This window comes from Rhipicephalus microplus, chromosome 10 (genome assembly GCF_043290135.1).
Source record: "Rhipicephalus microplus isolate Deutch F79 chromosome 10, USDA_Rmic, whole genome shotgun sequence".
NCBI classification, from domain to species: Eukaryota; Metazoa; Arthropoda; class Arachnida; order Ixodida; family Ixodidae; genus Rhipicephalus; species Rhipicephalus microplus.
Window position 1 is genome coordinate 21,316,951 of NC_134709.1, and position 24,226 is coordinate 21,341,176.

General features: G+C 46.0%; 3 non-coding genes across 3 annotated transcripts; all 3 read left to right on the forward strand.

Annotated features, from left to right (window-relative positions):
• The first annotated feature begins 15,290 nt into the window (after window positions 1–15,290).
• On the forward strand, window positions 15,291–15,382 carry TRNAY-GUA (transfer RNA tyrosine (anticodon GUA)). Its single transcript is given in 2 exon segments — window positions 15,291–15,327; window positions 15,347–15,382. It is a non-coding gene; the product is annotated as a tRNA-Tyr (tRNA).
• Window positions 15,383–20,127: 4,745 nt separating this feature from the next.
• On the forward strand, window positions 20,128–20,219 carry TRNAY-GUA (transfer RNA tyrosine (anticodon GUA)). The gene is given in 2 exon segments: window positions 20,128–20,164; window positions 20,184–20,219. It is a non-coding gene; the product is annotated as a tRNA-Tyr (tRNA).
• Window positions 20,220–23,410: 3,191 nt separating this feature from the next.
• Window positions 23,411–23,502, forward strand: TRNAY-GUA (transfer RNA tyrosine (anticodon GUA)). Its single transcript is given in 2 exon segments — window positions 23,411–23,447; window positions 23,467–23,502. It is a non-coding gene; the product is annotated as a tRNA-Tyr (tRNA).
• The last annotated feature ends 724 nt before the right edge of the window (window positions 23,503–24,226 follow it).

The window sequence follows — 24,226 nt, forward strand, 5'->3', positions numbered from 1 at the left end:
TGATGGCTCAGACGCCTGAGTGATTGCGGCAATCTGACATGGCGTTTCGTCGGGAAGAATAATATCATTGATATGGTCGACAGGTTGCACATATCCTAACGTTTCACCACGAAGCAAGCCAATGGGGTAGTTGCAGTGGTTGGTAACCAGCATTACGGTTAAACCAGACGCAATCGTAAGAACGGCAAATGGGAGCACGATGCCCTTGCGTTCAGTAAAAACAGGGGATGGCGTAAATACCACCGTGGCGTCAGGTTGCGCCACACATGATAGGCTAATAGGGACTGAAGCTTCCGGAGGCAAGGTGATGTCGTCGTCAGCGATGAGTTTGCAGAGCAGTGGTGAATGGTCGGGCGATGGAAACTCACAATTTGGCACTAGGGACACTTCCGCACGGCAACAATCGATGATAGCTTCATGACCTGATAAGAAATCCCAACCCAGGATGAGGTCATGAGAGCAAGATGGTAGTACGAAAAATTGGACGATGTACAAAACGTCTTGGATGACGACGCGCGCCGTACACACAGACGAGGGCTGAATGCGTTGCGCGCTAGCCGTGGACAGCACGATGCCACAGAGAGATGTGGTCACTTTCTTCAGTTTGCGACAAAATTTTGCGTTCATCACAGAAACGGCGGCCCCAGTATCAATTAACGCTTGTGTGGCGACTCCCTCAACATTGACATCAACAACATTTCGCGGCGAAAATTGAGGCCTTGATAATTGCGCAGAAGTTGCAGTTCTTGCCTCTGGAACTGCACTGATTAGTTTCCCTCCTCAGGAGGTGGTCTACGACGCATAGGAGATGGTGATCGGCGACGAGGAGATGGGAAACGAGAAGTTGATGGGCGACGATCCGAGTCAGAGTGCCTCTGTTCGTATGCAGACGAGGTGGCCTGCTGCGACGCATAGGTAGGAGTTCCAAAGGAGGCGTACGCAGGTGTGGGACGGCGGCGGCAGTAGCGTGCAATGTGGCCAGCGATGCCACACGCGAAGCAGATAGGACGGTTGTCATGGGTGCGCCACTCATTAGATTGACGGAAAAAGCGAGGTGAGGGCCTGTAAACCGGTGGCGCTGCCGGAGGAGTTGGAGCCGATAAGGCGACTGGATGCGGTGGGGGCCGCGCGACCACAGCTGCGTAGCTGAGAGGTGAAGGCGGCGCAGTTGGTGCGTAGCCAGCAGTTGAGAGATCAGATGGCACCGAAGTGCACGGGTAAGAGGCCGGAACTGTAGGGAGTGCATTGCAAATTTCAGTGCGTATGGCCTGCTGCATATTCGAAGGGAGGCTTGTCGTGGGCGCGTCACTATGCGGCAGCAGGGAAAGCTGTCGGGCGACTTCCTCCCTGATGAAGTCTTTAATCTGGTTCGACAGAGTTCCTTGGTGAACGTTGCCATTGGCGAGTGCGACGGCCGAGATGGAATCTGGTGATGGAACACTCTGTCGGGCGATGGAACGCTGACGACGCAATTCATCGAAGCTCTGGCACAGGCTTACGAGGACCGCCACCGTGGTCGGGCTCTTCGCCAGCAACATCTGGAATGCGCCATCCTCGATGCCTTTGAGAATATGTCGAATTTTCTCTTCTTCAGGCATGGATGAGTTAACACGCCTGCAGAGGTCGAGCACATCCTCAATATAGCTAGTAAAGGTCTCACCAGGTTGCTGGGCTCGGTGGCGCAGACGCTGGTCAGCGCGGAGCTTGCGGACCTCTGGTCGGCCGAACGCTTCGGTCACGAGGGTCTTGAAGGTGGACCAGCTGGCGATGGCGGTTTCGCGGTTGGTGAACCATAGCTTGGCGACGTCAGCCAAGTAAAAGATGACATAGGCAAGCTTGGAGTCGTTGTCCCATTTGTTGCTGGCACTCACGCGTTCGTACAAGGAGAGCCAGTCTTCGACGTCTTGCTCACCACTGCCGCTGAAGATTGGTGGGTCCCGCTGACGGGTAGCACCGGGGCAGGTCGACGGGGCAGCCGATGGTGCTGGCTGGGCTGGGACGGGCTGGTGGGCGACTGCGTCAGTCATGTTTCGCGGTAGTCTTTCAGGCAACTTGCGAGAGCGGAGCTCCAGGTCTTCTTGGGGATCTCAGCACCCTCCACCAAATGTGATGACGTTTATTCGAGCCGAGAAGTCGCAGCGAGGTCGCAACGGAAAGTGGGCGTACGGCAAGTCTGGCAGAGGCGGCACAAAACTCTCGCGCAAGCAGAGCACGGGCTTTTTGTTGTCTTCCGAAGGCGCATACGCGTTGGTGCGTATGCTCCACTACAGTGTGAGTGAGTGAAACAACTTTATTCGGTCCACAATAGACGCGAGTAAACTCAGCGTCACCTGGCTAGGCCCACTCGGGGACCATCAGGTTAAACCTGACGGCCCTCGCGCGGGCCCTCTGGACGGCCAGGATTTGAGAGGTGCAAAAGAAATCATTAAGGACAACATGCTGGTTTTTCAGCGTACTTTTTTTTTCATTCTGCGGCAACGCCGATTCTCTAGTTTAATTTTCATGAAGCGATAGTCTATATTACAAAAATCAGGCGTGAGTCTAAATCAATTTGAATTTGTGATATGAATTTACCGATCGAAAAAGAAATCACATATTCAAGGAGTGAATAATGATGAGTGGGGCGAAGCGTCTATCAGTTCGTCTATTCATCCATCCGGGCGTCCGTCTCTCCGTCCCAGTGTCCATCTATCTATCTATCTATCTATCTATCTATCTATCTATCTATCTATCTATCTATCTATCTATCTATCTATCTATCTATCTATCTATCTATCTATCTATCTATCTATCTATCTATCTATCTATCTATCTATCTATCTATCTATCTATCTATCTATCTATCTATCTATCTATCTATCTATCTATCTATCTATCTATCTATCTATCTATCTGTCTGTCTGTCTATCTATCTATCTATCTATCTATGCCTGTCTGTCTGTCTGTCTGTCTGTCTGTCTGTCTGTCTGTCTGTCTGTCTGTCTGTCTGTCTGTCTGTCTGTCTGTACGTCTGTCCATCCATTCATCTATTGAACACTCAAAGTACCAACATCTCACATTTTTTCATCATATAATCATCATATACAATACCACCATCCAGCGAACATTCCAAGGACTACATGAGAGGTGGCTTTCTACTGCTAGTACTTCTTCATACATCGGAGATGCACGAACCACAGCTTAAGGAGCTTCGCACTTAAAAAAAAAAAAGACAACAACAACGGACAAAGTTAAATCACTTTATCACGCACGATAATCAATCGAGACAGAGCAGAAAGGAAGTGCGATTGCATGGCAACACGGCATAGGAGACAATTCACAACTGACATTTCTTTTAGACGAGCCAATCAAGGCTGCATGCTCTCATAATATCACCCGGACAGACTGCTGGCGTCATGAATTATGCTGGAAGGACGAGGAAGACTGGGGAAGACTATGGAAGACGGGTAAGTATGGCTGCGGTATTTCTGACGGTTGTTAACTGGCACTTAAACGAATGACGTTAATAAATTTGTAGGAGAGCAGTGTGACCCAAAAGAGAGGTAATGAGTCTCGTTAAGAAGAGTATTCGTGACAAGACAGGAGTCACCAAAATATGTAGCTCCTGTATCGACCGTGCTCAAGTTAGCAGCACTTGAAGAGATCAGGATGCGCTTATGAACTGGAACGTCCACTAGTGACATCAAATTTATAATAGCGGTATACCCTCCCCCCCTTACGGAGACATGCTGTAGTTTTTTTAATCAATTGTTTGCATGAGAAAAGTATAAAAAATGGTTCGTCATCAGGTTCCGTGTTGCGAACACGTCTTGCTTCGCTATCGCCCGCCGTGGTGGTCTATGATTATGGCGCTCGGCTGCTGACTCACAGGTCGCGAGATCGGATCCCTGCCGCGGCCGCCATAATTTTAATGGATGCGAAAATACTTCACGCCTGTGTATTTTGATTTAGGGGCACGTTAATGGATGGAATAATTAAAACTTTTATTGCGGTCCTGAAGGATTCCACCGCCGTTTCATAGGGGTAGGATCGCGGGCCACTCCCATGTAGGGACGGGCATGCCCAGCCTCACCGCCGCATCTTGGGCCTTCTGGACAGCCTTGAGTTGTTTTATGCGAACCGGACTCATGAGCATTAAATGAAAGGAGTTTTCGGAAAATTCTTCATTTCTTTCTTTGTAAAAAGGGGCACCTCCAGAGCTTGTGGTTAAAATCACTGCGGTTGTGGCAGTCTGGACAAAACCCCAGGTAATTGAAATTTTTTTAAGCCCTCCACTACGGCGTCTTTCATAAGTCATAACTACATCGTGGCTTTGGGACTTCAAACTCAAACAAATATCATTGCTTTAGTATCTGCTGCTTATCTCATTCCTCACTTTATTTCGCTTTTGGTCATTAAATGATTATCCTGTCTACCTAATCTGCAACTGCTTAATCCCGTCCGAGTTTGTGTGATTAGATCAGCTTAACGATATAATGTAATAAAATAGAAAGTTAAGCGAGTTGGTTTGACGACATTCTTGGTAACATTTCGGCGCGCATGCAGTAGACGAAAGAGCGGTAGGCTAGAATTAAGACAAACAAGCTTGTTTGTCTCCTAACCTACCGTTCTCCCGTCCAATCTGAGCGCGCCGAAATGTTACCAAGAATGTAGTTTAACGATTTAGAGTACCTAGTGCTCTACTATAAGAGGGCATAACCTCGTCCCGGAACAACCATAAGTGGAGTATAGTGAACTTTGCTTGACTTTGACAGATAAAGACCATATAAACGTAAATTGTTGTAGCTCGCTAACTTCAGTCTTAGAAGATAGTGCGCAGAAATGCAGCCCACCAAGCTGTGCCGGTCACACGCGCATTTGAATTCACTCTTTTTTGATAAAGGATTCCCTCAATCGCTACCTTGTCATTTTTATTTTATTTGTTTCTTTGATTTGCATACACAGATACACAAGGACACAAAAGAAAGAGGGAGAGAGCAAGCTGGCCACTGTCACCTGGAGCGGCACAACGCCCGATCACCGTTCCGAATAAGGCAATCTGTTGGTTTTTACAGCGGAAGCAGTCATGAGATGACAACTCTGGTTACACGCCACCGTATTGGTCCACCGCCGCAGCCGGTGTCATATCGCACGAAATTAAACCCAGTGGGGCTCGAACACGGGCCTGCTGGGTGCCAGCCCAGTATTCCACCACTGATCTACGCCGGTGCTTGCAAACTGTTTCTAAACTGGCCATAGGCAGGGTTTATATCGGAAAAGGAATTGCGTTAATACGAGTAATATAAGCGTTTTAGTGCATCAAAGGAGCAACTAGGCGTCACACAATAAGAATAGCATAAAAAGTGGGTCATCCAATGCTCCCATGCATTACAAAAGCTTGATCTTGTTCGCCTAATAATCGTGGCACATACCCACTTCAGGCATAATTATTCATCGTCGTCAGCCACTGCATGAACAATTAGCTCAAAAGTCCTTGCGAGTGTTTCCCGGATACCAAACTTCTCAGAAGTATGACGAAGGATAGCATAGCGAATTGCAGCCAACTTCCCCAATTTTCTTGTTAATAAGGCTGTAGTGCAAGCAGGTGTGCTTGTAGTAGTTGCCCAATGAGTGTTCAGAAAAAGCTCCGAAAGGGCGCTCTTCTAGCTTTCGCTGTGACTGTGCTGCGCCTTACGCGCAGGCCTGGTGATTTTTTCTTTTTTTTTTGTTGAGGTAACTCGTCGTTTGACGTTACCATATTTCATCATTGCCTGGATTTGAACTCATGAGTGTCGTTGTTATGTCTAGCAGTTGAACCTTTCCAAATGTGATATATATCTCTCTCTAGCAATTGAGCTGTTGAGGTGCTAAGCACGTAGATAGAAGTCCGATTCCCGGCATGGCAGAAGGAAACAGGAGGGAGCATTTCGCAATTCGACAGAGAGAAAGCAAGACAGAAAGAAAGGAGAAAAGAAAGAAAGAAGGAAAGAAAGATAAAAAGAAGGAAGAAAAGAAAGAAGTAAACAAAGAATAAATAAGGAAACAAAAAAAAGAAACAAATCAACAAGGAAAGGATCAAAGAAAAAAGAAATTAGGAAATAAATAAATAAAGAAAACAAAAAGAAGTAAGAAAACAGAGAAAGAGAGAAGCTGAGAAAGAAAGAACAGAAGAAGGAAGCGATGAAGGAAAACAGGGAAGCAAGAAGGAAGCAAATATTTAAAGAAGGAAAAAAAAGAAAGAAAATAAGAAAGAAGAAAAAATAACACTTAAGGAAAGAAAGATGTAAAAATTGTGGTGCCATATAGCTTCGCCTTTAGGAGTTGAACGCCATAGCGGTATTCTGTGCCTAGTGCGATATTCTGCACTAAGTGTATGAGACGTTTTCGAATTTTCTATGCACCCACTATGAGGCCTCACGGGAACAGGCAGCGTGTGTGCCTTTCGTTGTGGGTTACCGGATTTAAACCACGAAGTCAATACGATAATCACAGGTTCTGACACCCGATTGCAATAGGCACTTAGTACTGCAATACTCGATGTTGTGTTGGTAAGCTGGTATACAGGAAGCATGTGTTTGGTAAGGCATGTGTTGCTTTCACTGCATTTCCAAGCGGGGCAAGATATTTATAACGTATTCACAGGCAGACGCGTGGCCGTGCAGAAAAACAGGACCTGTTAGGTATATGTGTATGTAACCCTATGAATGCTTGCGTAGCAGTTGGGCGATTATTGTCGCTGAGTTAATGCATCACTATACGCCAGAGCAAATGTTACAATTTCGAATACTCAATATAATAAATACCATGAGAGGCGAAAAAAAAAATAGGAACGCTTCGCCGTGTAGTAGAACATCTGCTTGCCGCGCAAACGACCCGGGTTCGATACCCGCTCTGACCCAGGATTTTTTTTCTTGTTACTAATTTTATTTGCATCGTTCTCGATTTTCCGGTCACGCATAAGATGACGATTTTTGGCTCACAACCAGCGACGCTGACATTGAATCTTATGCAAAACGTGCTCTTTAACGCTATCGCGTAAGACGAAAGGAAGAATGAAGGAAGGAAAAACAGCGGAGCAGACTCGCCAAACTTAGCTTTTGTTCAATATTCTCGATAGGGCAGCTCTGCTGCTGAATTTTTATTCTTCGGCGTGCCAGGTGCAACTGCGCAAGGGTCAAGGGAGACGAGCCAGAGATTAGGAAATTAGAGCGGCAGCATTCAGTACTCGGGCACTCACTTCGTCTCGAATAGCGGACGTGCCTCGGGAGAGATTACAACGTAGATGAGTTCTTCTGGGCGTTGCACATTTGCCGAACGACCTCGGCAGAGGCGGCCGTTCCGCTTTCTCTTTCACCGAGGGGCTACACTAACGATTCTCTTGGCGCGTTCTTTCACTCATAACTAAACTACATGCCTCGCTCAATTAGGATGATGAGGTAATATTCACAGGCTGCTATAGAAGCGAGGGACGTGCTGACTGTGATAACTGTTATCCCGCAAAATACACCTGTCTTTATGACCTGACTGCAGTGGTTATACCTTTAGTTTGAGTAAAATTGAAAAATTCTGGTGATGACCTTGTCTGAGTGGGTTAACTCATTTGTTTGCTTGTTTGTTTGTTTGTTTTTTCACGGCGAGACGAGAGACTCAAGGTAGACGTGTTTCGCGTGAATGGTATGTGAGAGGTATAGGTGAGCTGCATATTTCGTAATACATTAGATTATGCACTCCGACCCTTGTATGCTCGGTTAGCGCAGTGTTGGTGCTAATATGAAGTCTTAGCGGGCGCGGTATTTCATAATCAGTCAGCGCTTTTGCGTAATACCGCGCTCAATGGCGTAACCAGAAACTTTTTTTACCGGGAGCAAGAGCGGGTGGGGAGGGGAATATGTATTTATCAAGGATGTACTTTTAAAGCCCCGCCGCGGTGGTCTAGTGGCTAAGGAACTCGGCCAATGACCCAAAGGCCACGGGATCGAATCCCGGCTGTGCCAGCCGCATTTTCGATGGAGCCGAAAATGCTGTAGGCCTGTGTGCTCCGATTCGGGCGCACGTTAAAGAACCCCGGGTGGTCGAAACTTCCGGAGCCCTCCACTACGGCGTCTCTCATAATCATATGGTGGTTTTGGGACGTTAAACTCCACACGTCAATCAATCAATCAGTCAATCAATCAATCAAGTACACCCGCCACCATGATTTTGTGGTTATGGTGCTTCACTGCTTACCAGAAGGTTGCGGGTTCGAATCTTGGCCTTGACGGCCGCGTTTTCGTGGAAGCGAAATGCCAGAGGCCCGTGTAGTAATATTTAGGGGCATGGCATAGAACCTCAGATGGTCGAAATTTCAGGATCCACCCGCAGATCTACTGTGATAAACCCCAACTAAACGTGCGCATAACCTCATTAGGAAGCACGTGCATGTAACTAATAATTGTGAAAGGCTTCAATGCAGCGCCGGTTGGAAGCCAATGCTAAAGGTCGGGGCCGAACACTTCAGCTTTCGCTGGTTAACCGCTTGTACGGAGTGCTTGGGTGGCGATTCTTCAGGGAAAGCTCCTTACGTTGTGGGTCATTCCATCCTGCGTAATCCCGCACCCCTTTATTCTCACAATGTTCACTAGACGGCACTGCGCTGCTGCAGTGTGCGAAGTGATCGCTAGATGGCGTGAAGGCGCGCGTTGCCTGTGGTTTAGTTTGATATGATGGCGGACGGACGGACGGATGAATGGACGGATGGACAGACAGACAGACAGACAGACAGACAGACAGACAGACAGACAGACAGACAGAGAGACAGACAGACGAGCTGAGAGCCCGCGAATCGTTCACTCCACTCTTAATCATTCACTCCGTGGTTATGCTGCGATTTTTATTGTGTACTTACTGTATTACTCACTTTGCTTTGAGCTATTAGCTTTTGTACAGCATGAACCAGCCCCTACTCCACTCTATCAATGCCAGCATGATGCGCCCGATCTAGCCGTTCACCACCCTCTCCGCTAGCACGTTCCTGCTTTCGCTCTTCGCCTAGCCTTCGTGAGTGATTTACGATCATGGGGGAGAGACTCCATCATGTAGTGCCTCATGACGGAAATCGCATGAAATAATTTTTTGTTCAGTTGTGTACAGATCTGTGGGGCGGCGTCTTGCATTGCTCGTGTTCAGAATTGTCTGTCGCGCTGCCTCAGTAAAAGATACGGTGTTATGAGGTAGTTTTTTTGCCGTTCGTGGTGCTACGGGCAACCAATCAGGAGTTTCCGCTATGTGTGTGTGTTCCTTCTTTGGGTCTTCGTTTTTAGTGCACTAAAACCATCCAAAGCCAAGCTACAAAGAAAAAGCCCGAAAAAACAAATCTGACAGGCGGATTATATTGGAGTGGGAAACGCGTCTATCGCATCTCCGGACCAAAGTGCTCGGAAGCACGTGTGACGTGAGCAGCATGACCCTTCATATAGCGCCGCATCATGACCACTGCCTGAATTTAGGCGGACCGACGGCTCCCGTTGAGAAGCGCGCGTTTGCACTGGCATTGAAAGTAATAAAGGAGGCGTTGGCATGAACTAACCAGCCCAACAGTATGGTATATCAAGCAACATTGCTACTAGGCTTGTTAGCGATTTAATCGACTCGATGAGAGCGATAATAATGCCTTTGTTCTGAACACCCATTTTACATGCAGATTGAGCCTTTACGTGCCTATCAAATGCCCATTTTAAGAAAACTATAAAAGCTATAGGTATGTGATGGTGATTCATAGTGTACAAAGCACTATGAACACATGAGAATCGAAAAGAACGCAAACATAACTCTTGACAAGCTGTTCTCACCTGTTAGCAGCGACTTTGGTTGCGTTAATCTCTGTCACATAATTGTCTGGCAGCACTTCCGGATATACCCTTAATGGGGCAGGAACCGGCAAAATGGTCGTAGCGTGCAATATCACATATAGCGCTTTTGTAGAATGGTCACAATCACCGTCGCAGGAGCCAAAAAGTGACTGTGCTGACTACCGCATATTTTCGACTGGATACCACGCTCATGTTGAGCTCTGCATTAGGAATTTGGCAACTGAAGAGAATAAAATCCGAAACAAAGACATCCTGAGCAGTTTCAAAGCTTCGCGAACTGCGATGATACTGGTCACTACATCGTAGCGGGATTACACAAGTATCATGGTTTTAAGTATCAGTCCTCTATGCAATTCCCCTCAGCCAATTGAAGGTCAATCGTTTGAGAGCCGACAGGCTCCAAAGGTCCCAAGTGCAGTACGTTATCAACATGTTTACAAAAAACTGGCAGAGTTTTCTGTGCGTTCGGCTCAAGTGACTATAGTCGGTTAACCCCTGAGAGTAAATACAAGCTCTACCCCGAAAGTAGCCATTCATCTGTGCGAGACACTCATGCTACGTGGTCTCCGTTGCAGTAATAAGTATTTGTTTCCCTGCTAACATAAATACTACGCGCAATAATAATTAAAAGTTCGTCCTCCCCACTTATAACATTACGTTCGACACAGCGTAATGTTGAAATATTTGCGGAAGTTGCACAAGAAGTCAACGTTTTTGACAGAAAACCAGCGGCACCAGCGTGTATCTGTGTAAAGAAACACTGATCTGAACTATTAACGACAGCGTTTTGCGTTAAAGAACCATACCATCTATCTATCTATCTATCTATCTATCTATCTATCTATCTATCTATCTATCTATCTATCTATCTATCTATCTATCTATCTATCTATCTATCTATCTATCTATCTATCTATCTATCTATCTATCTATCTATCTATCTATCTATCTATCTATCTATCTATCTATCTATCTATCTATCTATCTACCCGCCTACGACGTTTAGCTCCCTTGGTTATCTCGATAATGGTATCGGTACAAAAATTGGTATGACCTAACATGACTGTATGATGAGCATAACTGACTATTCGTAATGTGAAAATCATGACATGTATGTCGTGAATGTCATGATTTACATTTCATGGTCTTGCTGCCTTTGCGGTGGTTTCGTTCACATGACGTTTTTAAAAAATGGTATGGTATGACATGACTGCATGGCGAACATAAGTGACAGTCCCAAAAGGACAAATCATGACATGCATGTGATGATTTTCTTGTTATGACTAGTCATGACTACACAGTACGCTCATAGTGCACTCGCGGTGGTTTCACTAGCTTCACATATACCAAATTCGGTATCAGATGACGTGGATAGACGACGAAGGTAAATGACACGTCCAAACACGATAATAATCTCATGCGTGTCATGTAAAACAGGACATCTACGCTCATAGCGTGCTTACGGCTGTTTTGCTAGCTCCGCGTATATACGAAATTCGGTATTACGTGTGTGAACGAATGACGAAGGTAAATGGCACGTTTAAACATGATAATCTTGATATGCGTGTCATGTGAAACATGACTACATGCTACGCTCACAGCACGCTCGCGGCCGTTTCGCTAACGCCACATATACCAAATTTCATATCGCATGACATGAATAGGCGTTGAAGGCAAGTGACACGTCCAAAAAGGATAATAATGATATGTGTGTGATGTAAAACATGAACACTTGCTACGCTCATAGCGTGCCCACGGCCCTTTCGCAAGCTCCACACATCACTTCACGTGATACTAAATTGGGTATCACGTGACGTTAATCTATGACGAAGGTAAATGACACATCCAAACATGATTGATGATCATGGCATGGAAGTCATGTACGGCATAATTTACGTCCACCTCGTAACGTTGCGCTGATTTTAAAGTGGGATATCAACCTTCCTCATTCGTGCTTCGGATATCATCGATCGCCAGAGTACGTGGGATCTGTGAATTTTTTTTAACCGCGCACGCTAGCTACTAGAGCTGAAAAGGCATACTGCGTTTCTTACAAAAAAAAAAAAACGCCACGTGCGGCGAATGGTGCTATTGGCTGCACGATGTAAGAAAAAAAATTGGCTCGAACCTACATGTTACACTGTAAATGTCGTCGAAAGACGATAGTCTTGCGTCTGGAGAGAGTGAACAAAACATTTATGTTCTGCGCAAGAAAGTCGGTGAATGATATTCTGAAGGCGCTGCGTTAGAGTGCCTCGAGCGTGTAATGGAGGCGAACAAGCGAATCTAGGTACATTATACACGAGCGCCATCTGGCAGTTATTTTCGAAAACAAAGGCGTGCGCGACCGCGGAGAAAGATGCGCGCCGGTCACGGAGGTGATAAGATGTAGATTGCAAAGCGACGGGCAGGTGCCACTACCATGCCGTTGTAGCAAAGCGTTGGAAACACCTTCTTGAGCACCGCATTGCACTGTCAGCGCAGCGCGTTAAACGCTACAGTCCTTAGAGTTACTTGTAGGTGCCTCTTCTAGTATAAAGGCAGACATACAAAACATAGACATGTTGTTGTGGCACCTCAGATATGCGAAATATTTGCTTTTTTAATTGACAATCGCACAACTATGAACGCTAAACCTTGAGCAATATTGGTGGGTGCTGCGGATGGGGTTGGCCGTTTCATGCCGTTTGAGGTATCGTTAGGGAACCCAAACAGACACCTGTACAGACAAACAGACAGGCAAAAAGTTTTCCGTCGAAGGTCCCCAAGCAAGACTACCGTCCCAGAAAAAAAAAAAAAACATTGTTTTTCTGACACTGGATTCTCACTATGAAGCGCCGTTATGGACGCTACGCAATGCATTCACCTTTACTCACTATTACCTTCGGGGCGGTAGGCGCATCTTTAGAGGCGACGCTCCTTAAAGCGGCACCCGTGCGTCCCTCGTCGTAGTACGTAACATGTCTTCTTTGACCAGCAAGGTGGTGCCGGTGGGAGATTTATCCTGTGCGTTGTAGAACAATAAAAAATTCGCAGCGTACGCGTCAACTAAAAGCCGAATTCTCCTGTCTCTCATTCTCCATTAGCAGCCATTGGCATGTACAGAGCACTATCTGACAAGGCGGAAAGGTTGTAGGCCCGTGTGCTCAGATTTGGGTGCACGTTAAAGAACCCCAGGTGGTCGAAATTCCCGGAGCCCTCCACTACGGCGTCTCTCGTAATCATATGGTGGTTTTGGGACATTAAACCCCACATATCAAATCAATGACAAGAAAGGGTTGCTACGTTATACTCGCTGAGCGTAACCTCTTTGTTTTTAGAAAGTTTAGCGAGCGTTGAGCTGCAGTGCCACGAACATTGTGAACTAGTATATACCGTGAACTTGAGGCGGTTAAAGGTGGGAAGTAGACACGAAGCGCAAGCCGTAAGAAAGTGTGCGTGTGCCACTTCTCGTTTAGTCCTTGGAATGTCCGCTGGATGGCGGTGCTTTTGTATGCGGAATATATGACGAAAAGATGCGAAATGGTGTTACTTGGAGTGCTGACTAGATGGACACACTGACAGATGCATGGACGGACGCACGGATGGCTGCACGGACGGATGGACGCGTGGACGGACGAGAGGCGGATGCATGGACGAACGCAGGGATGGACGCATGGATGGATGTGCGGACGCACGAACAGACGCACGCACGCACGGACGGGCGGATGGACGCGCGCACGGTCACACTGACGGACGCATGGACAGACGGATGCAATAAGGAATAAACAAACGGATGCTTCGCCCCACTCTCCATCATTCCCCCCGTGGATATGATGCCATTTTTTCCTTCTCATCCAATTGCAATGATTACCACGCCCCCTGAAGCTTTGCACACCTATCGTAGTTTGCACTGCTTCCGGTCTCGTTGGCGTAGGGAGCTTCCTGCACATCACACGCCTCAAAGATAGGACCAGGCGACGATGTCATCACTGTTAATGTTCTTCTCTCTCAGGAAGAGCCATATGCTTAATGTCTCAATAACGGTGCCTAACTACAGAGGTTAACTAAGCTACATTCAGTTTGCTAACCTACAAATGGGGGAAGGGAGTAAAAAAGTGAGAGAAAGAGAGACATTTCACAAAACACAAGCGAACACTTCACGGTTCCATAGGTGGTAGCTCAAGGCTGTAGCCTTCAAGTACTGCAAGAAGGCTCGTGCTCCTCGCTAGGGCCGCTGTCCCCAGTTTAAGCTATGTCGCCTTACCAGTGCGCCTGAAGAAACTAAATGATCGGCTCTTTATCGTAGGACAGATCTTGGGAGCCTTGTTTCACAGTACAGCAGTCCAGAACGCTAAGTAATACTACTGAGTTTATATAGGCAGCGGATTAAAGCAAAAAAAAAAGAATTTCCGCTTGTTACCAAGGCGCAGTATATCACGCGCATATATATATATATCCGTGCAACTGCTCCCGGTGAAGTTGAGCAGCCCGAGACACGCAAGTGAAAAAGTGTTCACCATGATGCACCATGAAAGCAAACCAACTCTCCCACATCTCCTATCCCATTCACTGCACTGTGGCGACCGGACCTTATGCATCATGGTCTTGACAATGCTGCACAGTTTTATGCGCACAGACGTATTAATGAAAAAAAAAGGCAGACGAAAATACGATGTTACAGGAACATGAAGAGCCAAGACGAAATATTGGTGATTTTTCGCAAGTTAAGGAATAATGAATTCCAGTGCTATACAGGCAAGAAGGCGTGCATCCAGAGTGCTAAATATTTCGTAAGTCATTATTTCCGCCAGAAGCACCATTTCCAGGGACGCTCAGAAGAGGACCGCGTCAAGCCACGACATTAATTCCCATTAGATGGCGGACGAGCACGGGCCATTAAAAACACTGCGCCACACAAAAAGAGCTACGCGCAAATCCCGTGATAAGTTTCCTGATATCCCACTCTAAATATGGCCCCGGATTAACCTCCCGAAAGTATGCGGATAATTGGGTGCTGAAATACCGGGGTAATTCTTGCTTAATCTTGGCAGTAAACTGCGCAGTTGTGCCGCTGACTCTATTTCTTTTTTGTTGCTTGTTTTATTTGGGTAACGAAAGCGAGCTTCCACGAGGCCTTAATGAATAGGTCTGATCGTAAATTAAAACATGACCTAAAAAAAAAGCCGGCATTTAGCACGTTAGGAGGACGTTGACAAGTGACAGAATTGGTTGACCATCACAAAACGTTATATCAAGTTTTTCGTGAACTCCATGTTTGTGCAGTGTGAAAATTTACGTATATTGCATGGAAATGTACGATGCCCCGATACCGTTTCGAAGAATCAACAATTGTATTCCTCCTCCCTTCCTGGCACGGCAGCCGAACTGGTTCAGCGCGAACCACACCTCGGCTTCTCTTAAACTGGGTCATGCAGCGGGCGACCGCTGTCCAGCTGGGCTGGCTGATCGCACAACCTCGTTCCGTCGATAGCTCAGTTGGTAGAGCGGTGGACTGTAGAGGTTTTCGCCAAGCGGGCATCCATAGGTCACTGGTTCGAATCCGGCTCGACGGATTTTTTTTGTCTTTTTTGCACTGCGTTTAGAACAAGCGATATCCTTTTGTCACCCTACACACAAACAATTCAATATATTTTGGCGAAAGAAAACATTCGCTCGCTATTATCTGCAAATGCCATATGTATTCTCATTTCTTCGTTGGTGTCTATATGTCAGTCTGGCATATTTTGTAGCTCCGCGCTTTTTCAAGACTATCCAGTCGATGGCAAACGAAACACCGCCACTGAATCTACTCGATGGTGATGTCGTGGTGCTACACGGAAGTTTTCTCAAGCCTGTTAAAGAGTGGTTCGGGTGTTTCTCTAAAGTTTGTGCCACCACGGGTCATTATTGTTTTTTTTTGTATTCGTCGCGACGAAAGGTTAATATTATAACTTAAATCAAAAGCTTAAGTACGTCTGTTGCTTCCGTTTCAAAACCCAATAAGTTGTTCATTCGTAAGTAATAATACATACATTATACGCATGGTGTTGAAGTTGTTTGCATCGGAATTGCAGCGAGTGATAAAATACAGGACGACACAATGAAGATGAATATCTTGCTGTTAAGAAAATATAACGGCGCTTCGCTCTAAAGGCAGCCCACCTGGATTGAGTGTGGGGCTGGGCAGCTTGCTTTGTTTATCTTCGAGTTTCTCTTTCTTTGCACGGTTTTTTTTCTTTTGTATTTACCCACTTTGTTCTCCTTTATCTCTATGTTTCTTACAATTTCTATTTTTCTTTCTACTGCTTCTTTTTCTATCTCTTTCTACTTCTCGTTTGCTTCCGCGGTGGTCTAGTGGCTAAGGTATACCGACCCGCAGGTTCCGGGATCGAATCCCAGCTGCGGCGGCTGAATTTCCGATGGAGGCGGAAATGTTGTAGGCCCGTGTGCTCAGATTTTGGTGCACGTTAAGGAACCCCAGGTGGTCAAAATTTCCGGAACCCTGCACTATGGCGTCTCTCATAATCATGTGGTGGTTTTGGGACGTTGAACCTCACATATCAAATCAATGACAAGAAAGGGTTGCTACGTTATACTCGCTGGGCGTAACCTCCTTGTTTTCAGAAAGGTATAACGAGCGTTGGGCCGCAGTGTCATGAATACAGTGAACTAGTATATACTATGAACTTGAGGTGGTTAAAGGTGGGAAGTAGACAAGAAGCGCAAGCCGTAAGAAAGTGTGCGTGTGCCACCTCTCGTTTAGTCCTTGGAATGTCCGCTGGATGGCGGTGCTCTTATATGCGGAATATATGACGAAAAGATGCGAGATGGTGGTACTTGGAGTGCTGACTAGATGGACAAACGGACACACTGACAGATGCATGGACGGACGCACGGATGGCTGCACGGACGGATGGACGCATGAACGGACGAAGGGGTGGATGCATGGACGAACGCAGGGATGGACGCATGGATTGATGTGCGGACGCACGAACAGACGAACGCACAGACGGGCGGATGGACGCGCGGACGGTCACACAGGCCGACGCATGGACGGACGGAAGCAAGAACAAATGAACGGACGGATGCTTCGCTCCACTCTCCATCATTCCCACCGTGGATATGCTGCCATTTCTTCCTTCTCATTCGATTGTAATGATTACCACGCCCCCTGAAGCTTTGCACACCTATCGTAGTTTGCACTGCTTCCGGTCTCGTTGGCGTAGGGAGCTTCCTGCACATCACAGGCCTCAAAGATAGGACCAGGCGACGATGTCATCACTGTTAATGTTCTTCTCTCTCAGGAAGAGCCATATGCTTAATTAATGTCTCATTACCAGTGCCACCCCATTAAAATTAACAGCAAGCTGACGCATACTTAACGATGATGAGTGTGTATTAAAGTTGACTAGAATGCAGAAATGCCTCATATAACTTGCCCCAGATACCCACAGATGTGGTCAGCCTAATACGAGAAGCACGTTATCACAGTTTTCATTTCAAAGGGGAAAAAGAAAACACGCATTTCAGGTAACAGAAGCTCATGCGAAAATTGCCTTTTTTTTGATATTTTCTTTCTCTTGGTTTGCTTTTTTTTTTGTTTCTGCCACAGCATCATATGAATTCTTGCTGTAGGCCCACGGAGAGGCCCAATGTTAGATAATGCTATGCGAAAGCGACTGCTCAAGATGTCTCATACGAAGCCACCTGCGCAACGTAGACCAGTTTCACAACACAAACCAGTTTTACAGCAAAGCCCTGCGTGTCCAGGTTGTCGTGTATTATTAGCAGTGTGTCAGCAGAAACCCTCGTGCTGCACGAACAAGCATGCACGAAACTTGACGAGCGACACGTGTGGCGGAAAAGGAAAAAAAAAAAGACGCATGCTGTGAAAATAGAAAATGTTAAAAGGCGCATAGACTGAACAAAAAAAAGGGAGGTTTGGAAGGGGGGAGGCTTTAGGGGACTGATATTTGGGACACAGTTACAGGGTGCCTGACATCGCCAGTGGTTCGAAATTTCTCACGCCCAGGTCGTCTGCTAGAAAGCTTCGCAAGTCATCCACCTTCACAGAGGGCAATGGCTGCTCCATTTTTTTCAATTCTTCTCGGGATTAACCTTGTTTTTAAAGAAAGTGATTTTACTGCTTCATATTTTTGAAGCGTGAACTGGAGCCACGTGGTCAGAAGCGAACTGTCGTTGTAAAGTAAGCAATCAAGAGGGAGGTTTACTTACAGACTATGCGACTTGCAATAGTTCCTTATTATTTTTTTTTGCCAGCAACAGCGATTGTGCATCGAGCCTAACACAAACGGGCTGCAGTGATGCGTCTCCATCACTATTCTATTCATTTGTCGTTTTCGTAAATAGCAAGGATTCCATGACTCCCCAGACCTCGCAATAATGGTAACAGCGTCATTCCAGCACTGCGTCAGAATTGCGAACCTACCGAAAAAAAGAAAAAAAAAAGAAAAAACTTAGCACTGCTTCGCTCGGTGGCCGGACACTCATTTTCATTATGCGGAACTAGGGCGTGCCGCTTTGTGTGAAACGTGGTATATAGCGATCTTTAGAATGGGCCGCATTCACTCTAATGCGTGGGTCCCTAATAGCGTACAGTGAAGCAGCACAGCGACCGGCATGTAGTGATAGGAATGCCAGGACGGGTACAGGTGACGACAAATGTTGCGCATTTATTTTTCAAACTTAAGCGCTTGTGTTGTGTGTTCTTTGTAAGAGTGGCTGCGCTTCATAGCAAGATGGATCCTTACCAACTGGCCCAATATATTGTTTATTGAATTAACAAACTATGCATGCGTTTTAATAAATTAAATCAATTGCTACACACAGAACGTTGCTTCCGTTCAATATGAGTAAGACAAAGAGAGAGAGAAAGAATATAGGAAAAGTAGAGGTTAACTAAGCTACATTCAGTTTGCTAACCTACACATGGGTGAAGGAAATAAGGGAGTAAAAGAGTGAGAGAAAGACATTTCACAAAACACAAGCGAACACTTCACGGTTTCATAAGTGGTAGCTCAAGGCTGTAGCCTTCAAGTACTGCAAGAGGGCTCATGCTGCTCTCTAGGGCCGCTGTCCCCAGTTTGAGCTATGTCGCCTGACCAGTGCGCCTGAAGAAACGAAATTATCGGCTCTTTATCGTAGGACAGATCTTGGGAGCCTTGTTTCACAGTCCATCAGTCCAGAACGCTAAGTAAAATTACTGAGTTTATGTAGGCAGTGGATTAAAGCAAAGAAAAGAATTACCTTTTGTACCGAGGCTCAATATAGCACGCGCATATATCCGCGCAATTGCTCCCGGTGAAGTTGAGCAGCCCGAGACACGTAAGTGAAAAAGTGTTCACCACGATGCACCATGAAAGCAAACCAACTCTCCCACATCTCCTATCTCATTCACTGCACTGTGGTGACCAGACCTCATGCATCATGGCCATGACAATGCTGCACAGTTTTATGCGCACAGACTTACTAATAAAAAAAATGGCAGACGAAAATACGATGTTACAGGAACATGAAGAGCCAAGACAAAATATTGGTGGTTTTTCGCAATGAATACTGAATTCCAGTGCTATACTGCGCAAGAAGGCGTGCATCGAGAGTGCTGAATATTTCGTAAGTCATTATTTCCGCCAGAAGCACCATTTCCAGGGACGCTCAAAAGAGGACCACGTCAAGCTATGACATTATTTCTCATTAGATGGCGGATGAGCACGGGCCATTAAAAACACTGCACCACACGAAAAGAGCAACGCGCAAATCCCGCGATAAACTTCCTGGTATCCCACTCTAAATATGGCCCCGGATTAACCTCCCGAAAGTATGCGGATAATTGGGTGCTGAAATGCCGGAGTAATTCTTGCTTGATCTTGGTAGTAAACAGCGCAGTTGTGCCACTGACGCAAACTTTCTTTCTTGCTTGTTTTATTTTGCGTAATGACAGCGAGCTACCGTGAGGCCGCAATGAAAAGGTCTGATCGTAAATTAAAACATGACCTAAAAAGAGCCGGCATTTAGCACGTTAGGAGGACGTTGACAAGTGACAGAATTAGTTGACCACGTTATATCAAGTTTTTCATGAACTCCATGTCTGTGCAGTGTGATAAGTTTACGTATATTGTATGGAAATGTACGATGTCGCGATACGGTTTCGAAGAATCAACAATTATTGTATTCTTCCTCTCTTCCTGGCATGGCAGCCGAACTGGTTCAGCGCGAACCACACCTCGGCTTCTCTTAAACTGGGTCACGCAGCGGGCGACCGCTGTCCAGCTGGACTGGCCGATCATGCACCCTTGTTCCGTCGATAGCTCAGTTGGTAGAGCGGTGGACTGTAGAGGTTTTCGCCAAGCGGACATTCATAGGTCGCTGGTTCGAATCCGGCTCGACGGAGTATTTTTTTGCTTTTTTTTTGCACTGCGTTTAGAACAAACGATATCCTTTTGTCACCCTACATACCAACAATTCAGTATATTTTGGCGAAAGAAAACATTCGATGACTATGATATGCGAATGCCATATGTATTCTTATTTCTTCGTTAGTGTCTATATGTCAGTCTGGCATATTTTGTAGCTGCGCGCTTTTTCAAGACTATTAAGTCGATGGCAAACGAAACACCGCCACTGAATCTACTCGATGGTGATGTCGCGGTGCTACGTGGAAGTTTTTTTTAAAGCCTGTTAAAGAGTGGTTCGGGTGTTTCTCTAAAGTTTGTGGCACCATGGTTCATTATTGTTTTTTTTTGTATTCATCGCGACGAAAGGTTAGTATTATAACTTCAATCAAAAGCTTAAGTACGTGTGTTGCTTTCGTTTCAAAACCAAATAAATTGTTCATTCGTAGTTAATAATGCATACATTATACGCATGGTGTTGAAGTTGTTTGCATCGCAATTGCAGCGAGCGATAAAAGACAGGACGGCACAATGAAGATGAATATCTTGCTGTTAAGAAAATATAACGGCACTTCGCTCTAAAGGCAGCCCACCTGGATTGAGTGTGGGGCTAGGCAGCTTGCTTTGTTTATCATCGAGTTTCTCTTTCTTTGCACGGTTTTTTTTCTTTTGTATTTACCCACTTTGTTCTCCTTTATCTCTATGTTTCTTACAATTTCTATTTTTCTTTCTACTGCTTCTTTTTCTATCTCTTTCTACTTCTCGTTTGCTTCCGCGGTGGTCTAGTGGCTAAGGTATACCGACCCGCAGGTTCCGGGATCGAATCCCAGCTGCGGCGGCTGAATTTCCGATGGAGGCGGAAATGTTGTAAGCCCGTGTGCTCAGATTTTGGTGCACGTTAAGGAACCCCAGGTGGTCAAAATTTCCGCAACCCTCCACTACGGCGTCTCTCATAATCATATGGTGGTTTTGGGACGTTAAACCCCACATATCAAATGAATGACAAGAAAGGGTTGCTACGTTATACTCGCTGGGCGTACCATCCTTGTTTTTAGAAAGGTTTAGCGGGCGTTGGGCCGCAGTGTCATGAATATAGTGAACTAGTATATACCATGAACTTGAGGTGGTTAAAGGTGGGAAGTAGACACAAAGCGCAAGCCGTAAGAAAGTGTGCGTGTGCCACCTCTCGTTTAGTCCTTGGAATGTCCGGCGGATGGCGGTGCTCTTATATGCGAAATATATGACGAAAAGATGCGAGATGATTGTACTTGGAGTGCTGACTAGATGGACAAACGGGCACACTGACAGATGCATGGACGGACGCACTGATGGCTGCACGGACGGATGGACGCATGGACGGACGAGGGGCGGATGCATGGGCGAACGCAGGGATGGACGCATGGATGGATGTGCGGACGCACAAACAGACGCGCGCATGGACGGGCGGATGGACGCGCGGACGCACAAACAGACGCGCGCATGGACGGGCGGAAGCAAGAACGAATGAACGGACGGATGCTCCGCCCCACTCTCCATCATTCACTCCTTGGATATGCTGTCATTTTTTCTTTCTCATTCAATTGCAATGATTACCACGCCCCCTGAAGCTTTGCGCACCTATCGTAGTTTGCACTGCTTCCGGTCTCGTTGGCGTAGGGAGCTTCCTGCACATCACAGACCTCAAAGATAGGACCAGGTGACGATGTCATCACTGTTAATGTTCTTCTCTCTCAGGAAGAGCCATATGCTTAATGTCTCATTACCGGTGCCTAAATACAGAGGTTAACTAAGCTACATTCAGTTTGCTAACCTACACATGGGGGAAGGGAGTAAAAGAGTGATAGAAAGAGAGACATTTCACAAAACACAAGCGAACACTTCCCGGTTCCATAGGTGGTAACTCAAGGCTGTAGCCTTCAAGTACTGCAAGAAGGCTCGTGCTCCTCTCTAGGGCCGCTGTCTCCAGTTCGAGCTATGTCGCCTGACCAGTGTGCCTGAAGAAATCAAATGATCGGCTCTTTATCGTAGGACAGATCTTGGGAGCCTTGTTTCACAGTACAGCAGTCCAGAACACTAAGTAAAATTACTGAGTTTATATAGGCAGTGGATTAAAGCAAAGAAAAGAATTACCTTTTGTTATCGAGGCTCAGTATAGCACGCGCGTATATATATCCGTGCAATTGCTCCCGGTGAAGTTGAGCAGCCCGAGACACGCAAGTGAAAAAGTGTTCACCATGATGCACCATGAAAGCAAACCAACTCTCCCACATCTCCTCTCTCATTCAGTGCACTATGATGACCAGACCTGATGCATCATGGCCATGACAATGCGGCACAGTTTTATGCGCACAGACTTACTAATAAAAAAATGGCAGACGAAAATACGATGTTACAGGAATATGAAGAGCCAAGACAAAATATTGGTGGTCTTTCGCAATGAATACTGAATTCCAGTGCTATACAGCGCAAGAAGGCGTGCATCGAGAGTGCTGAATATTTCGTAAGTCCTTATTTCTGCCAGAAGCACCATTTCCAGGGACGCTCAGAAGAGGACCACGTCAAGCTACGACATTGATTCTCATTAGATGGCGGACGAGCACGGGCCATTAAAAACACTGCGCCACACGAAAAGAGCAACGCGCAAATCCCGTGATAAATTTTTTGGTATCCCACTCTAAACGTGGCCCCGGATTAACCTCCTGAAAGCATGCAGATAATTGGGTGCTGAAATACCGGGGGTAATTCTTGCTTGATCTTGGTAGTAAACTGCGCAGTTGTGCCGCTGACGCTAGCTTTTTTGTTGCTTGTTTTATTTTGCGTAATGACAGCGAGCTACCGTGAGGCCGTAATAAATAGGTCTGATCGTAAATTAAAATATGACCTAAAGAAAAGCCGCCATTTAGCGTTAGGAGGACGTTGACAAGTGACAGAATTGGTTGACCGTCACTAAACGTTATATCAAGTTTTTCATGAACTCCATGTCTGTGCAGTAGGAAAACTTTACGTATATTGTATGGAAATGTACGATGTCGCGATACGGTTTCGAAAAATCAACAATTGTATTCCTTCTCTCTTACTGGCACGACAGCCGAACCAGTTCAGCGCGAACCACACCTCGGCTTCTCTTAAACTGGGTCATTCAGTGGGCGACTGCTGTCCAGCTGGGCAGGCCGATCACACACCCTCGTTCCTTCGATAGCTCAGTTGGTAGAGCGGTGGACTGTAGAGGTTTTCGCCAAGCGGACATCCATAGGTCGCTGGTTCGAATCCGGCTCGACGGAGTATTTTTTTTTTTTTGCACTGCGCTTAGAACAAGCGATATCCTTTTGTCGCCCTACATACCAACAATTCGATGTATTTTGGCGAGAGAAAACATTCGATCGCTATGATCTGTGAATGCCAAATGTATTCTTATTTCTCCGTGTGTGTCTATATGTCAGTCTAACATTTTTTTTATAGCTGCGCGCTTTTTAAAGACTATCCAGTCGTTGGCAAACGAAACACCACCACTCCATATACTCGATGACAATGTCGCGGTGCTATGCGGAAGTTTTTAAAGCCTGTCAATGAGTGGTTCGGGTGTTTCTCTAAAGTTTGTGGCATCACGCGTCATTATTGTTTTTATAATTCATGCCGACGAGAGGTTAAAATTATAAATTCACTCAAAATCTCCGGTATGTCTGTTGCTTCCGTTTAAACACACCAATAAATTGTTAATTTGGAGTTATCAATATATATAATATACACGCGGTGTTGAAGTTGTTTGCATCGCAATCGCAGCGAGCGATACAAGACAGGACAGCACAAGGGAGATGAGTATGTTGCTGTTAAGAAAATATAACGGCGCTTCGCTGTAAAGGTGCCACACCTGAAGTAAGTGTGGGGCTCGGCAGCTTGCTTTCTTTATTTTCGGGTTTCTCTTTCTTTCCCACAGTTTTTTATTTTTTGGATTTACCCGCTTTTTTTTTGCTATTTTCGCTATGTTTCTGACAATTCCTATGGTTC